This window comes from Amaranthus tricolor, chromosome 16, assembly GCF_026212465.1.
Source record: "Amaranthus tricolor cultivar Red isolate AtriRed21 chromosome 16, ASM2621246v1, whole genome shotgun sequence".
Lineage (NCBI taxonomy): Eukaryota > Viridiplantae > Streptophyta > Magnoliopsida > Caryophyllales > Amaranthaceae > Amaranthus > Amaranthus tricolor.
Genome location: NC_080062.1, coordinates 17,233,372 through 17,251,441, shown reverse-complemented (window position 1 = coordinate 17,251,441; position 18,070 = coordinate 17,233,372).

The following is an 18,070-nucleotide window of genomic DNA, read 5'->3' as shown; positions in this document are numbered from 1 at the left end:
ATAAGTAGTAACAATACATCATCATTTTCTTTTTTAATCTAAAAACTCAACCTAATTAGAAAAGAAAACTCATACTAAATCCTACTAACCATACAAATACAGTCTATCTGTATTTGTAGATACTACCATACACCTATACACCTACCACAATTCCTCATTTCACACATTTCATCATCTATATTTCCATCTCCGTCTTTCTTCATCTTAAATTTTTCTTTCAAAGCATTATTTTTCTTTTAATTTTAGATCCGATGAAATTAGCGGGTAATTAATATTGTCATAAAAGAGAAGCAACAATTGATTGTTGCTCAACAATGCTGATATTTGAAGCATGTTGAGAATTGGCTTGTTGAGTTCAATCAGTTGTTCAAATCATCATTTTTATCAAATATTATATTGATTTATCTGACCTATCTAATGAGCTAACTCATCCAACAAGATAAAAATTATTCAATCCTTTCTTTACCAAACACCTCATTGATTTTTGTGAGATGAAAACCTAAATTTCTCTAATAAAGTAAATATCAATAAAAACCGATCACAAACAAACTATTGACATTATTAGCAATTTGTGAAACTTTGATTTTAAAGAATTTTTTCACAAGAATTCCATACAAAACAAAATTAATTTTGGTTCATTAAAATTATATTTTCCACTCTACAATTCACATAGAATAAGTGATTCAATTGTCCATGTATACAACATTTTCAACAATTAGGAATGATTATGAGTCGGAGTATCGTTGGGCTAGGTCTAGGTGGGGTCCAGTTAAAACTAAATTCAGAATCATTGACCATTAATTTTTAATGAACTCATATCCAAATCTGAACAAACACCTGTTGGGTTTGATGGGTCTAAGGTTCTAAATGGATTTTAAATGAATCTTAATTTAATTATTTATAGTAAAAAAGTTTACATTTAAAGGTTTTATTAGCAGTAAATAAATCTACAGGTTTTATATAAGTCTAAATTTGAATCTAATAAATATAAGATTAGATATAGAAGTAATTAAAATTTTGTTGTGTTGGTTGATAGGCTAGATACGTCCAAGAGTGAGTTTGGGTTTGGTTTTGAAGACCCTAAATTTAGACTCAGACTCATTTATTTTTTTGGACATGTACTCGAACCTAGATTCATTGGATCTCAGATTTGGGGCGGATCCAATAGGGTTTTGGACATTCTATTGTTTTTAATGTATGAAAACCAAGTTTCTCTAGACTATATATTGGTTAGAACCACTAACAATATCAGTGATTCTCAAAAAAATTTAGACTCGGGTGATAGAAAAAAACATACTATTCATTGTTCAATCTTACGTGAATTATAGTAAAAATTTATATTTTAATGACCCACAGTCGGAATACGAATTATTTGGACATCACTTTTTCAATTTTAAATCACTACACTCACTATTTTAAAGAATTAGTCTAATTTTTTCTTTTTAGTTTGTCATATAAAATTTGCTCAATAGTTGATTGGGCCATCGCCACACTCTTTCTTTAATCCTTATTTGGATATTTAATTTACATTTTTATCTTATCCACACATTTTTCTCGCTTTTTCATAAATTATATATTTTTAAATCACTATTATGTAGTCATTTTTTTAAAAATTTCACACTATTTATACTTAATTTCTTTGAAACTGAGCGACTATCAAAGAAAATGTCTTTTTTACTTGATGGCATAATAATAATAATAATAATAATAATAATAATAATAATAATAATAATAATAATTATTATTATTATTATTATTATTATTATTATTATAGTTTAATGATGCCAGTTGGCTAGTTGGTTTGGCAGAGATCATGTTCTTATATAATCCTGTGACTATATATATAGTGCTCATCAATTATCAAACGAGATAATTGCAATTAAACACATACTTCTACATGATTGTAATCATGCATGAAGGAGGTTGACTCGAAGTTGCCAAAATGTTATTGGAATTATTGAGATTCTACTTTTCATGAATTGGGATGGGTATGTGGGCTCTATATAGGAAAATATGAAGTAAAATAAAATAAAAATATTATTTTAAAATATTATGTTTTAGAAAATTAAGATTATTTTTAATATTTAGAATATTAAGGTTATTTTTTTTTTCTAATTATTTAGGTTTAGATTAATATTTTATTTCTTTATTTTAGTCCTTTTTACTTGTATAAATAGAGGTAGTACCTCTCATTATTATTCAATACAAATTAAGAATTTAAAACTCAAATCAATCTTTATTTCCACATTATGCTCTTCTATATAGTATTAGCGCTGTAAGGTTTTTTTGGACGGAAAAACTCTATCGGTATTTTACCATTAATCATAATCGACTAAAATCGATCAAAACAAAAACCAAAACAAAACAAAACCCAATCGAACCAAACCAGAACTATGATTTCTATGGCTCAAATGGAACAATAATTGTTCCAACTTATCCAAAAATACAACAAAAAAAATCATACTTGGCCAAAAAATTTTGAAAAATTAAATTTAAAAAATTACACTAAGTGGTGTAAAATAATTCATACTGAAATTGATGATCGGGGGCGACTTAATCATATCATTGCCACCCCTCCTACCACCAGAGATCAACAATGGATCCAAAATGATAAATTGGTGATCTCTTGAATTCTTGCGAGTCTTGAACCCACCATTATTGATGCTATTCTTGACTATACTATTACTGCCCATTAATTGTGGACTTGGATTCACATATTTCTCGGGTCAATTTCACTACCTCCCGTAAATGAACCCATCCAGCGTGAGGTCGCGAGGGGAGAAATATAGGAGACACCGACGACAAGATAAACTTGAGCATTTTTGGAGCAACTCCGGCAACCACTGTTGTAGTGGCCACTAAAGCTTACAATGGCATTCCATTTAAAATAATAGAGGAAAGTAAGATAAAGACAACATGTCATAAAGAAGTCGAGAAGTTAGCAGGTAACAAAGCAATTAAAACAACCGAGAAGAAGGAGAAATGGAGGCAGAAAAGAAAGTTAGTACATATGAAATATACTTTTTGTATACCCCTTTTTCCACTAACCTTACCCAAATCCCTATCCAACCCGTTTCATTAAACCCATACCCATATCAGTTTTCTAACCTGCACCAAATAATAAAATAAACCAACTTAATTTGTTTCTTTACCAATTATCTAAACTCGAAAAGTTGAAAATTAATTATGAAAATTTTGCAGAACAGATTATCAAAATTTTCTTTGTTACATCAAAAGATCAACTAGCGGACTTTCTGTTAAAGGCGATTGGATTCGAAAAGTTTAAAATTACTGTGCAAGTTTGGTTTCGGTGATCCCGAGATCTAACTTGAGGGGGAGTATTAGGAAAATAGGAAGTAGAATAAAATAAAGATATTATTTCAGAATATTATGTTTTAAGAAATTAAGATATTTTTAATATTTAGAATATTAAGGTTATTTTATTTCCTAATTATTTAGGTTTAGGTTAATATTTTGTTTCCTTATTTTAATCCTTATTACTTGTATAAATAGAGGTAGTACCTCTCATTATTATTCAATACAAACCAAGTATTCAAAACCCAAATCAATCTATATTTTCGCATTATGATTTTCTATAGGCTCTCCTAGTAGAGAACTAATCCTAATCCAATTATGACAATGTTTAGATAATACTAGTTTATGTGCTGTTGATATTTTCTAAGAATTACAATATTTTTCTTAAGTTTGGTTGATGCTGGTATAGAAACTAGTGCAATATACGAAATTATTAATATATTATATACTTTGTCTAGCTTTTATTAGTTGCTACAGATAGTGACATCTTATGTGGAGAGATGTCTCTATCTATAGCAACTAATAAAAACCAGAAGAAGTATATAATAATATGGTTATTAAATAATGATGTAAGTATAAATTTTATTTATCAAATTTGATTTTTTTTTTCATTGAAATGTGCTGATTAATATGAGAATGTTATAGTTTGTGAATAAAGAATAAGATGTGATGAATGATGTTTATATTATTAATAGCAGTTTAGAGGTTTTGAAACACCTCTTTATATACAAGATTGACAATACGACGACATATTTTACCATCGTTGTCACATATGAGAATGAAGACCTTATAAGCAATGGTAGATCATACTACTATTGCATGTGTTATTGAAATTTTTTAAGAATTACAATATCTTTCTTAAGTTTGGTTGATAGTAAAAAATAAAAATAAGAATACTAGAATAGAAATAGTGCAATACATGAAATTTTTAATATTAATATATATAATAATGTGGTTATTAAATAATGATGTAAGTATAAATAATATTTATCAAGTTTGAATTTTTCCATTAAAATGTAATAATCGATATGATAATTTAATAGTTTGAGAATAAAGAATAAGATGTGATGAATTTATATTATTAATAACAGTTTAGAGGTTTTGAACATCTCTTTATATACAAGATTGACAATGGATGACATATTTTACCATCTTTATCACATATGAGAATGAAGACCTTAGCACATATGAGAATGAAGACCTTATAACCAATGTGTACTATTGCATAATTTTAGCAACATTATTATAGCACTAGCTTTTAATAGTAACTTTTGATTTGGAACTCCAAATGCACATATTGTGTTGAGAAACTCAATTGAAAACAAATTATGGTTAATACTACAATTACTGCCAGCTTTGCTGACTGAATTCGAATTGAAGTACAACCTCTCTTTTCTGGGGATAAGTGACAATACATTTTGATTAACCTTATAGACAATCTTGTTTGTCGGTGCTAGTACTGGAATCTCATGAAAGTACAAATTATCAACTGAACCCTCACGAATATATTCCAAGATATGTGCAATCAACAATTTAAGCTATTGGATTAAGATGCATCCTTTATTATTATATCTTTAGGTATATCGATAGTAGCCTCTTCATCCTCAGATACTCAAAGCTTTCCATCTCGAACTTTGAGAATCTGATCTGCAAATGTTGGTTGCTCATCAACCTTGGATGATCCTAATCTTAATTTCTTGTGCTTTGTAAGCCGTAACATTGTAACAACCTAGAAATAACCAGTTACATAAACTAGATTAATTATAACTAATACAAAAGTTTAATACTTAAATGAGTTGTTACTTTTAAAATATAATCATCATTCAATTAACCATATTATCACCTGTACGTGCTGGAACACAAGACCCCTAATCCTAAGACCCTGAAGGAGGAACTAGAATACCTGCAGGATCATTTACTCCGCAGAACGATAAAGGAGCGCAAATACCTACAGGATCTGTAGAACGATAGAGGAACGCAAATACTGCAGGATGGTTAATCCTATAGAATGATAGAGGAACGCAAATATCTACAGGATGGTTAATCCTGCAGACTTATAGCAACGAATATAATGACATGGCATAAGATAACCGCAACCGTACTCAGAGAAAGCTGTCAACACTTGTATAAGGTAAGGCACCACACCTACCTCGTACCCTACCTAGAAAAATATACTAAAAGACAGAGAGTGGGGACCACGGTACAAAGATCAGAAAATCACCAAATGTCGCATAGGCTTACGAGATATTCTACTTCTCCCTCCACTGATCCCTAAAAAGATTCCATTCAAGGTAAAAGCCAAAACGACTATCAGGGTTTTGGGATCCTCTTCTAATTCCCGCTACTATAAATACATGATGCCATGCATCACCAAGGGTAACGTATCTTTTCATACTGAAACCCATACAAAATATTCTCTTGAGGTTTAACAGTTTTCTTTTGAAGACCTTTACTGACTTAATCATCAAAGGAGGACTCCCGGAGAACCCCTCTCTGGCCCTCGTTTGTTACCTTGTGCAGAAGAACATAGTGAAACAGCCCAGAAAGCGACTTAGACCTCCCCAGTGGTTCATACCTACTGTGAACCTTAAAAGACATTCTCATCACCACAATTGAGAGTGTTGATTGTTCTCTCAACAGCCGGAACAATTTGGCGCTAGAAGGAGGGCTTAGTTCTTTCTAGCTACGTTTCACTTAACTCTCAAACTAATCACAAACATTCCTTGAAAATGAACAACCAAAAGCAAAACCTTCGATCCAAGTCTGGTGAACACCGACGAGCTGAAATTGAGGGAACCTCAAAGCCTCAACGAAACCTGGAACCACGTTTCATCAGTGACCTAAACCCCTACCATGAGCAAGAGTGGAACCAAATCCCCACTCATAACCCGCTTGCTGTCATGAGTGCTGAAGAATCAGAAGATGAAGAAGCAACACCCTCTGTGGTGAAAGCACCACCTACTAGGCTAGGATTTGTCACTCCTCCTAGTGGAGCTGACATCCGAAAAAATAGCTATGCTCGCTTACGGACTCACGCAAGCAATCATTACTGCAAGGAGCAACCCAACAATAACTCCACCATCAAACCGTACTGCTGTGAGTAACTCTATCTCTTACCTTTCTTACGGGGAGGATAAGACAGAAAAACGACCATGCGCTGCTGAACATGGAGAAGCAAGGCACAAAACTTGCAGTGTGAAAGACAGTCTAGGACCCAGGATTGTCTCCACAAAACAAAGATTAGGCTCTCGACAACATATTAATGATTCTCATTCTCAAAACAGAAGTCATACAAAACTAAGTTCAGTCCCAGAACAGGAAGCCTAGAGTAGCCTGAAAAGCCATATACCAGTTGAATCAGCCGCATCATTAAGGCAGAAAAGAGAAATGCAGAGTAGGCTAGGGCCCAAAAGCTCTAACGTCAAGGAGAGGTTGGGCCCATAGATGGAAATTATGAAATAAGACCCTAAAAAAAAAAAATCAGGATGCCATGTCACACTCAAAGCTCTTGGTCTGAGGGGCATGAAAGTAAGGAAGAAAAAGAAGCAACTAGACAGGAGAGAAACCCCACTAAAGGCCAGGTCAGGCAGAGAAGGAACAATGAAGAGAAAGAAGTCTATGTGGGAAGGGAAGGTTCTCAAACAGAATTGATCAGGCAGGAGAAGGGAAAACAAGTAGTAACATCTTCTCCTGCCCAAAAGATCAGGATGCCAAGCATTTCACCATTCTCATCTGAAATAGTGAGTGTGCCTGTCGACCGGGTAAAACTACCTGGATATGTCAGATACGATGGGAGCACATACCCCACAGAACATCTCAACGCCTAAGAGGGATATATGTCTCTCGGAGCTCACAATGATGCTTCCTGGTGCAAGAATTTTGCCTTAACCATGACAGGGCTCGCTCAAACTTGGTTTCAATACCTCCCTGAAGGTTCTGTCACCAATTTTGATGACTTGGCTGCAAAATTTATGAGTTAGTATGCACCGTTTGTCAGGCGACCAAGGCAATCCGTTGAAATGATGAAGTGCAGGCAGAGGAAAGAAGAATCCCTCAATGAATACATAACACAATTCAACACGGAATGTTTGAAAGTCACCAAACCTGAAAATTCTATTATTCTCCTGGCCTTCAGTTCAGGATTAAGTAATGACAAATCAGACAACAGAAGGTTCAACGAGGATGATGGATGGATCAACATCCACAGTATGGATGACGCTAGGGAAAGAGCGGAGAGGTTCACTGCCTTAGAGAATTTCAGATACATTGCTGCTAATCTTAGAGGAGAGAAACATAAGAAGAAAAACCACCACAACAACAACAACAGTCACAATAAAGAGTCATACCCTGTTCGTCCCAAGAACGATCAGTATAGAAAAAGCACGGGAAAAGGTGTTAATGAAAGGAGAAACCACAAGGATGAGGCCAGGAGACCTGCACTCCGAACCTTTGCTCAATGCACACCCCTAAATGCCTCTAGGGCACTAATCTTCCATCTCCACCAGAACTCCAAACTATGGGAAAGGCCTCCACCATCTCGCAGGTCAGGAAGCAACTTGAACTAGTTCTATGACTTCCATGAAAGTCTAGGACACTCCACTGAATCCTGCAAAACCCTGAAAAATAATCTGGAGGACCTAATCTAGAGGGGTTATTTCAAAAACTACGTGAAGAGGAACGATGAGTAGAAACGCAAAACTAAAGCTAAAAATAAAAGGTATCCAGGTCCAAGCTAGGACGAAGGAGAAGCCAAGAAGCAAAAGAAAGCCCCAATCTTCGTGATCTTCGAAAAATCCGGGGGCATGGCAGATGGAGAAGCACATTTGAGGGTTGTAACTTAGCCCACAGCCAGGATTTTCGATGTTTACGAAGAAGCAAAAGCACCAAATTTCCCTGACATGACTTTTACAAGGGAAGATTGTAAAGGAATCTCTTATCCCCACTCCGATCCCTTAGTCATGGTAGTAGAAATAGCAGAGCAGCCTGTCTATAGAGTCCTGATAGACATAGGGGCAGAAGTGAATGTGATATACAAAAGCTGCTAGGACAGAATGGATGCTGGAGGACAACACTTAGCGAGAGTAACAACTCCTATAGTTGGTTTCTCAGGGGAATTAATGATATCTGAAGGGAAAGTCACCTTGCATGTAACCATTCAGGACAAGAAAGGAATCACTATCACTTCCCTATAGGAGTTCTACGTTATTAACGCCCGAATAAGGTATAACTACATCTTGGGCAGGAAGTTCTTGGGGGACATCACAGGCATCCCTTCCTCTTTCCATCAAACACTCTTGTTTATAGGAGAAAATGGAAGGGTGGGGAAAGCCAGAGGCTGTTAGTAGATGGCCAGGACTTGCAATATGATTAAAGCTGTCAGGGCCCCCAAACAGAAACCCAGAAGAGAAGAATAGATAAAAGAGGAAAAATAAGAGAGTGTGTACAGAAGAAATGGTAAAGGATCCGGGCACGGTCCTAACTCTCATGGAAAAAGAGCTAGTAGAGATAGACCCTAGACCCTTGTATGACGATGAAACAGGAAATAAAATACCTCCCAGGAAGTTAGAGCCTGAGGAGACGGAACTAGAAAAAATACCCCTCATGGAAGGGAGAAATAAAATGATCAAGGTTGGGAAGATCTTATCACCAATAATCAAAGCTAAATTAGTGAGCCTGATGAAGGAAAATGCAGACCTCTTTGCATGGTCTGCAACATATATGCCTGGTATTGACCCTGCCACCATCACTCATAAACTAAATGTGATTGAAGGGTCAAAACCAGTGCAGAAAAAGAGGAGCATGGCTCTTGAAAAGAAAAAAGCAGCCAAAGAAGAAGTACAAAAACTCCTAGAGGCAGGGTTCATCGAGCCCTGCCATTATCCTGAATGGCTAGCCAACATTGTGCTGGTATCGAAGGCAATAGGAGGGTGGAGGATGTGCATTGACTTCACCAACCTGAACAAGGGATGTCCTAAGGATTTCTATCCTTTACCTAGAATCGACCAGCTAGTAGATTCTACTACAGGACATGCTTTACTCTGTTGCATGGATGCTTTCTCAGGGTACCATCACATCTTCATGGACCCTTTTGATAAAGAAAAAATTGCGTTCATTTGCACAACGGGAGTATATAACTATAAAATGATGCCATTTGGCTTAAAGAATGCAGGTGCAACATACCAACGGCTAATGGACCATATATTTGCCAGCTACAGGGGGAGAAATTTGGAAGTATACGTGGACGATTCAATCATCAAGAGCAAGAAGGAAGAAAATCTTATTCCTGATCTCAAAGAGATCTATGAGAACATGAGGAGGCACGATATGAGACTGAATCCCAAAAAATGCGTATTTGGAATCAGGGCTGGAAAGTTCTTAGGATTCATGGTGTCTCAAAGAGGTATAGATGCAAACCCGACTAAAGTACAAGCTGTTGTGGACTTAGCGGAACCAAAATCCAAAAAAGATGTAATAAGGCTCACTGGGAGAATGGTGGCTCTCTCCAAATTCATAGCAAAATCAACAAAAAATCTATGCTGTTTTTTTAAGCTACTCCGTGGAAATAAGAATTTCTTTTGAGAAGATGAGTAGAAAAAATATTTCCAAGAACTAAAAGACCACCTACATAGCCTGCCCACCCTAGCAAGGCCTATCCTAGGGGAAACTCTATATCTGTGCACTGCTGCTAGTCAAATCACTATAAGCGCAGCGATAGTCAGGGAAAAAGGAAATGTGCAGCAGCCAATTTATTTTGTAAGCAAAATCCTGCTAGATGTAGAAACTCGATATTCCTTGATCGAGAAGACGACATATGCCGTCATGGTGGCAGCCAGGAAACTCAAGTCTTATTTTGATGCCCATCAGGTAATTGTATTAACTGATCTACCACTAGAAAAATCTCTGGACAAGATAGAGAGGTCTGGGAGACTGGCCAAGTGGGCCATTAAACTAAAGGGGTACGGGATCAAGTATCAAGCAAGGATTGGTATCAAATGACAAGCCTTAGCTAACATATTTGCAGAATGCACACACAACCCTGAGCTGAAAAAAGATGCTCCTGTCTGGCTGCTGCTCACAGATGACTCTTCCAGAAATGTGGGGGCAGGAGCTGGAGTTGTTTTAATATCTCCTGAAGGGAAAACCATAAATTACGCTTTGAAATTCCTATTCAGAGCTACAAATAATGAAGCAGAAAATGAAGCAGTGATTGCAGGCCTGCAACTCTGCAGAGGCCTAGAAGCAAAACACGTAAGGCTGAGGATGGATTCTCAATTGGTAGTAAACCAGATCTTGGGGGAATACGAGGCTAGAGAACCTTCAATGCAGAAATATTTAGCAAAGATCAAAAGCCTAATTGCGCACTTCGAAGACTCCGAAGTAGAGAGATTCCCCAAATCACAAAATAAACAGGCCGACGCCCTTTTCAAGTTAGGTAGCGCCAGCCAACATGAAATGAAAAGATCTGTTCTAGTGGAAGTGAAACAATGAAATGCGATCCATGAAGACGCAACATCAGTCTTCGCAATCAACAGATTGAATATTCCCCCATGGATGGAGGAGATGCTGAAGTATAAAGAAGAGGGTGAGCTACCAATAGATCCTAATAAGGCCAAGAAGATCAAAAACCTGGCACCTCAGTTCACAATTGTCAACAATGAGCTGTACATAGTAGATAAGAGTGGTCCCTTGCTGAAGTGCGTTACCCCTGAGGAAGCTGAGTATATTCTGAGGGAGATCCACGAGGGGGTTTGTGGTCATCACCAAGGGGCAAAGTCCCTTGCCTACAGAGCATTTAGGGCAGGATATTACTGGCCAAACACCCTCGTAGACGCGAAGAATGTAGTTGAAAAATGCGAAAAATGCCAGAAATTTGGTCCTAGCATTAACACACCTTCCCACGAGATAAAATTCATCCACAACCCAATTCCTTTTGCCCAGTGGGGCTTGGACCTCTTGGGACAATTCCCTATGGCCCCAGGAGGAGTCAAATTCCTTATAGTAGGTGTGGATTATTTTACCGAGTGGGTACAAGAAGAGCCTCTTGCTACGATCACCTCTAGGAAGGTTGAAAAGTTTATATGGCAGCACGACATCACCAGATTTGGGTTACCCATTGTCCTGACGGTGGACAATGGAAAGCAGTTTGACTGTAATACCTTAAGGGAATATCTCAGTGACTTCAAGATCAATGTTGCATATTCATCAGTCTGTAATCCTCAGTACAATGGCCAAGATGAAGCAGCCATTAAACAAATCCTGAATGCGCTGGAGAAAAAGCTGGATGAGGCAAAGGGTAGATGGTCTGAGGTCCTATATAATGTATTGTGGTTACTCAGAACTACTCTCAAAGAAGCTACAGGCAGACTCCATTTAGGCTAGTATATGGCACAAAGGCTCTACTTCCTGTTGAAATCGGTGTACCAACTCTACATACCCACTATTATGAAGAAAATGAAAATCAAGAATCAAGGCTGCTGGACCTTAAAATCATTGAGGAAATACGAGAAGAAGCTGCTCTAAAAATGGCAGCGTACCAAAACAGGGTTGCAAGATTGTATATAGGAAGGTGAGAGAAAGTACCTTTCAAGTGGGAGATCTAGTCTTGAGATATGCCCAAGCTGCACAAATTCGAGATCATGGAAAACTTTCTGAAACTTGGGAAGACCCCTACATTGTAACTCAAGTTTTGGGTCATGGAGCCTACCAATTGAAAAAGCCCGGCCAAGAAGAATCCAGGCACAACTAGAATTCTAGAGTCCTGAAGAAGTATTATGTATAGTTTCGCTGTAATCTAGATTTCTCTCTTGTAATGAATATGGTCTTTTTTAACCTTTTAATAAATCAAGTTGACTTTGTATGTAACTATACTGAAAACATTTACACTACCTGCGGGTTTCTCCCAACCTTGGGAATCTAAAGGTAACAGTTCGAAGAGGTTTCTCAACAGAAGAGCCTGAACAATGAAATTTGCTACCTTAACCATGAAAACAAAAGCTTTTCAGCTAAGAGGGATACTAGGTTCCTGATGACCATCGATCAGACCAGTTCTATGCCAAAAGTCTAGTATAGTTTTGGCCCATTCTTCTTAGGACATGGATTTAACAGGAAAGCTATCTAATGCCCTGGTAAGGTAGACTCTTGTCCTAAACAGAATTTTGCCAATTCTTGGATCAAGAACCTCAACAGGAAAGTCATTTTGATACCCTAAAAAGAATGTCTTAGAATCCAAAAAGTAAAGGCTAATGATCCTTGGGTCAAAACACTTTAGGACAAATCTTTTATACCTTAAAGAGGATGTTCTAGATCCCAAACAGACAAAAAAAAGTCCCCAACACCTTACTCTCTTAAAATGACTAGTAATTTTATAATATAAGAAAGAGGTATGGAATAAGGGAGACAGCAGCAATAAATAGCTGCAAAACTAGCTCATATCCCATAGACAAAAGCCTAAAACACATGAGCTAGGGGAACATACTCCAGTACTATAACAATTACCCAACAGGAATACAAAAGCATAAGAAAGGAATAAAAACTTGGACAGAAGAGCGGAGAATAGAAGGAAGAAATCAACTTATCATTCTTGTGAAAGTTACAGTATACAAATTTACAAGTTGCAATGTACAAGTTAACAAAAATTTCCTACAAGTTTACAAGTCACAGTATACAAATTTACAAGTTGCAATGTACAAGTAAACTAGCCTACAAGGAATGGATGTATACAACCAGATCAAAGAATACAAAAATGCAAAGAATACAAAAAATGACGAAGCTGAGTGCTGAAACAACTGGAGGCAAGTCATTTAGAAGGAGTAGCAAAGGCAGGACTTGCAGAGGAAGGCTTGTGAGAAGGGGACTCTCCTCCTGGAGTTTGGAGAAGAGGGTCACTTTTCTTGAGTTGGTTGACTTTACACTCAATCTTTGGGGCCTGAAGATTTCGCCTTACAACACTCCAGTCAAAGTCAGGGTATTGGAGGAAGCAGGCATTGAGCATTATAACCCTGGCTTTGGCGGCAGCATCCTTCTGGTAAAAGGAGGCAACTTTTGCGATCTGCTCCTTATGATTTTTATGTGCAAGCTCCAGAGCAGATCGAGCTGTAGTAAGCTCCTCCCGGGCACCCTCCAAGTCAAGCTGTAGACTCTTAGCACGGAGAATGTGTTCACTGACCTAGAGCGTGGAGACCTGAAGATCCCTCTCCACTTCAGAAAGACGCAATCGCAACCCATTGTTCTCCTCTTCTAGATCAGCAACCCTCTTCTCGGCAGTGTCTGCTCTGATGAGAGCATCTTTAAATCTATAAGTTGAAGCCCTGACACACCAAGGGAAACTTGAAAAGGTCCCACCCACATGAGGAGGAGGCCCAATTGTCTTTACCAAGTCCTGCACAGCCTTCAATTAATATGCAAGCTGGCCTTCGAGCTCTAAAATGGTCTTGGCTTTTACTTCCAGCTCTGACTCAGGACCAACTATTTGACTTCTTAGCTCATCGACCTCTCTAGCCCTAGCAGACAAGCAGGAGGAGGACTCTTGAAGTTGCTTCTGCAGGACCAAAAGCTGAGACTCTACGACAACTTAATCTCACTTCTGGGTGGATAACTCATCAATTAAAATCTTTATCTTTGCCCTGAATTCCTCAAGCTCTGCTTCATGCTTCTCCTTCTATTGAGTTACCTCCAGCCGCAACTGAGAGCAGGTCTCTTCAAAATGACTACACCTGCTCACCTACTGCTCCTTCTCTTTTTGAGTTTCCTGTAAGAGAGCAGCGTCCCTGAGGTAAGCAGCATGCACTGCCTCCAGCTCAGCACCCAGTTTTGCATAAGCCTTATCCTTAGCATCAACTTGAGCCTCCAGTTCTTGAATTCTCCGTGTTAGCTCAGAAGGGGTTGCTGCCTTAGAAAGCCTTTTCTTTAACACCTCAACCTCCTCAACGACAGGGGAAAACTTGGACTTTATGTCCTGGTATTAGTTTTCCTTGAATTAGAGAATAGCCTGGATCCGCAAATTTTGGACCCCGGGCCTGGTTGAGCTGCTCTGTATGGAGGGCTGTGCCTACCCTAACAAAATGACTCTGAAGACTCTGCAAAACCAGATAAGCCACAATCAATAACAGAAATAAAAATAGGAAGATACATGAAATAGCAGAGGATGAGAAGGTTACCTGTTTAATGGTGTTTTCAATTTGGCTAAGAGAGGGGGCCACCTTCACCTCCTCCCCGTCGGTTGCAAGGAGTCCTATAGACTCGTAAGACTCCTCCTTTGGGAGATGAGACCTCAAGGCAAAGGCAACATCCTCATCGGTGAAAGGTTTTATCACTGACGAAGTGCTTATATCGCCTTGAGTCCAAGTACATCCTCTCTGAGAAAAATGAAAATCAATATAGAAGAGGACTGAACTACAGGGCAATCAGGCCTGACAAAAGCTAAAGCACATACCTGTATTAATAGGAGAGGGAAGTGAAGGAAATATCTACTCTGTTATAATAGGGACCTTATCCTTACCTTTGTCTCTACTCTTATCCTTACCCCTACTTCCCTGGCGAGTGATCCGAGCAAGAGCAGGAGCAGGTGCAGAGACGAGAGGAGTTACTGCAGCTTCAAGAGTAACAACCTCAGCAGCCACGTCATCCGCCATAGCCTCTCCCAACTCAACAGACGACTTAGCTATTGCAATAGGAGCAGCGTAGTTGTACACAGAAGAAAGAGTCAGTCAAGAATAACTCACAAAATAAAAGAAAAATTACAAACCAAAAATATAGCCTACGGACCTGTAGTAGCCAAGTCAGGATATAAAAATCCTTCTCCCTCATCATCAGAAACATCGACAAAGGAGTTGAAGTTGGCGAATTCATCACCAGGGAAGACAAACTTGCCTGAATCAAAAACCTCAACTGGGAGTGCCCCACTCTCAGTTTGAGTCGCGGAGGCTACCACTAAGGTAGCCTGATTCCCCACAGGCAGAGGGCCTAATTTGGCGGGCGCCTCAGTCACAACCGCCGCTATATCAATCACTGCTTAGAAGAGAAGAGAAAAGAATAAGAAAACAAATAGAAAATAATATGAGCAGGTCGACATAAACCTTAAAAAATATCATTACCTGAAGATGCAGGACTGGAAGAAGTAGTTGTGACAGGGTCACGCCTCTGCTTAACCCTGCGCTCCTGAAAAGGAATTGTTGGCTGACGCAACCCCTGTAGGACGAGGGTTCTCCCTCTGTTTCTTCTTCTTTTTCACCCCTGCCAGAGGTAGGCCCTTAAAAGCAGCCACTTCTCTAAAGCCAGGGGCTATAGAAGGAAGAGCCCCAAAAGAAGATCCCCTTTTAGCCTCCTTAAGTGGAGGTGGAGGAAGGGCCTGCACAGTAGGGGTAGCCAATCTCAACCCCTCCCTCTCAAGTTTTGTTAGAAATTCCTAAGAGAGGAGGTTAACATCAGGATGCACCCAAGCTGGCACATCATTGAATTTACTCTAGAAGTGGGGGACACTACCCACTTCATAAAGCTGGCGATGTTTACCAGGGGGCACCACCTGATCTACATCGAAGGAAGCAACCGCCCTGTTGCCCATCAGCGAATCCTGATAATAGTCATCAAAAAGCCGCAAATGAAAGTCGGCCACGACCACCTGGACCGGGGCCTTAGAAATCTGATCCCAGAGCTGGTAGTCATTGGATAACGTCCTCTTACCATCCCCAGGGCACTCAAGAGGACCCGGCCTGAAAAACTCCCTAGAAGAAGTTATATCAAGGTTGGTATAATAGACCTGACTCTCGAATTCTGCTGAGAAACAACAGGGAAATAGAATAAATAAAGATCGAGATAACAAAAGCAAAGAATGAGCAGTAGTTAATCATGCTTACCGGAGGTCAGGAAGGTAGACATTCCTACCAAAGATAGCACAGGCTCCCTGCTCAATACAACCTCGTGGCAGAGCCACTTGTGGTTAAATTCCACCCCTGTGGACTCATTTGTCCACCCCTGGAAGTGGAGAAAGGCATACGTCTCTAGATGGGTTAACTCCCTGACTTCATCCATGGTTAGAGGAGGATGAAGTACAGGGGAGGTCCAATAAATCGGAGGATTGTAACAATATGGGTGGTCAGCTGTAAGTGTAACCCTCACCCATACCGTCTTGTCAAAATAATACTTTAAATCAAACAGATCAGGGACGACCACAGTCGCCCCATTTAGCACTTTGGCTGAGTAGTACGACTTGTTCCCTTCTTACTCAATCTTGAAAAAAGACCTAAACAGGTCTAGAGTCAAGGGGTAGCCCATGTATTCGCAATGCCATATGAAGGAGATTATCTTCCTCACGACTTGGGCCATCAGTTGGTTCAAAGACAACTGGTAGAAGCACAAAACCCTTTGCAAAAACCAGTTCATAGGAAAATGCAACCCAAAAAAAATGATATAAATTTACAGGGATGTACACATCCGTAGACGGAGAAGTAGTAACGATAACCTAGTAGGCCATCATGCTAGGTTCCCCCAAGCGACACAAGTAACCTTGATCGTGAGATTGGCAGAACCTATCCTCGATGACAAACTGAAGGCGTCCCTCCACCATAAGGTCTAATACCTTCTCTGAAAGTGTAGACTGTTGGAACTTGCCTTCAGTCTCGTCTACGTCTAGAAGATTAAAGGTCATTGAAGCCTCAGCAGACTGGTCCAATGACGTTGATGTTCTCACTCAGTTCGCGCCCAACAAGGGGGAGCCCTAGTTGGGTCCTCAACCCTATTGGCAAGAGAGAATGGACGACGAACCAGTACATCGGACCTATTTACATGGAAGTCAAATGTCAAATCAACTGCAGCAGTAGCCATCTTCTTCCTAGCCATATTCTCAGGAAAAGTGAAAACTGAGAAAGTCGAGAAAATTATACGTTCGAAGAACAACACAAAGATGCCGAAAAAGAAGAAAGAAGAGTTCAAGAGTCGAGAAAGGTTGTGAAGTGGAAAACCAGAGGGTGTTTATAGATTTCTCAATGAATGCCTCAATAATAACAGTTGAGAAAATGAACGGTCACAATTAGAAGTAATTTCAAATTACTGAAGTAAAGGAAAACAAATAGGCGGGAAAACGAAACAGTACAGCGTAAGTGGCTCCACGCGTCAGTACAAAACTTAGCTTGCACACAATCGAAGAGAATCAACCAAACGCATGTCGAAGCGTCCTCAACAAGCTAAAAATTCTCGTCACAAGTTAAATTACGAAAAGGGGCATCATTTTTGTTGGCTCTCTTAGGTTTTGATGATGACTACACTTTATATAAGCAAATGTATTTTAGAGATTGTATGTAGGTCGATATCCGGTCATGATTAAGATCATTGATAATGCCTATGACTTAGTCAAAGAACATTGTACATGTCAAAGAATCCAAGGAAGTTAGATAAGGTATATCACTTAGGATGTCAAATGTAGATAGGAGGTCTACTATTCCTAAGTTTGATTAGATGTTACTGGAAAATGGAGATAGTGCGTTGTTCCTAGACAGGAGTCTGGAGAATTTACGTTAGCTGGAATTTCTGTTAATTTTCGTTTTTTGATTTTTTAGTTGATGTATTAGTTATAATTAATTTGTTGCACTATTTATTAATTAAGTTAATTGACAAAATATTTTTAAACCACCTTAAAATAACCGTGTACTTTCTAAAGAGTGGAATATTTCATTCATTTTTTTTCTTTTTTTCTCTTTAAAAATAGGCTTTTATTTTGGATCTAATTAAGTGATAAAACTACTTTGTCTATTATTAAAAAAAA